At 36.2% G+C, this 697-nt stretch overlaps 1 non-coding gene across 1 annotated transcript; it reads left to right on the top strand.

Moving 5' to 3' along the window:
• Positions 1 to 363: 363 nt before the first annotated feature.
• On the top strand, positions 364 to 470 carry LOC142176967 (small nucleolar RNA R71). Its single transcript, XR_012705759.1, has one exon. It is a non-coding gene; the product is annotated as a small nucleolar RNA R71 (small nucleolar RNA).
• The last annotated feature ends 227 nt before the right edge of the window (positions 471 to 697 follow it).

Raw genomic sequence — 697 nt, 5'->3', positions numbered from 1 at the left:
TGTTCGTCATTATGATTGTTTGCTTGACATTCATGGTTTAGATGGTTTCCTCCTTACAAGTCACAAGCCTTAGATTGGCTTGGTTGTTGTGTATTCACCTGAAAAGATTCAAACTTTTGTGCCAAAGAAGTAATTTGCTACGTTAGTGTATTTAAAGCATCAAGCTGATTTATAGTAACAGCCTTCTAGATGATTACACGTTCAGATGACGATTGGATGACATTCTCAGAAATCTCGTTCAATAATTGCAGTGCTTCCTTTGTGGTTTTTCCCATTACAGAACCTCCTGCAGTTGCATCAATCACATTTCTAGCAAAGGGTTTTAACCCGTGATAAAAAATATACAGCTGCTTGTGTTCAGGAATATCATGGTGTGGACATTTTCTTAATATTGCTTTTAATCTTTCCCAAGCTTGATAAACTGACTCAGTGTCAGTCTGCAATAAATTAGAGATGTCTTGTCTTAACTTTGTGGTTTTAGAAGGGGGAAAATATTTGTTTAAAAACTTCTGAGTCATTTGGTCTCATGTGGTAATGGAACTTTGTGGCAAACTTCGCAATCAGGTCTTGTCATCTCTTTTAAAGAAAAAGGAAATAACCTTAACTTGATAGCTTCAGGAGGTACTCCATTATATTTAGTTGTTTCAATACGTTCCCGAAAGTCAATTAAATGACTGTGTGGATCTTTACTTGCGTC

This window comes from Nicotiana tabacum, chromosome 22 (genome assembly GCF_000715075.1).
Source record: "Nicotiana tabacum cultivar K326 chromosome 22, ASM71507v2, whole genome shotgun sequence".
Classification (NCBI taxonomy): Eukaryota; Viridiplantae; Streptophyta; class Magnoliopsida; order Solanales; family Solanaceae; genus Nicotiana; species Nicotiana tabacum.
Note: the sequence above shows the minus strand (reverse complement) of the source record. Positions and strands in the feature narration are given on the sequence as shown.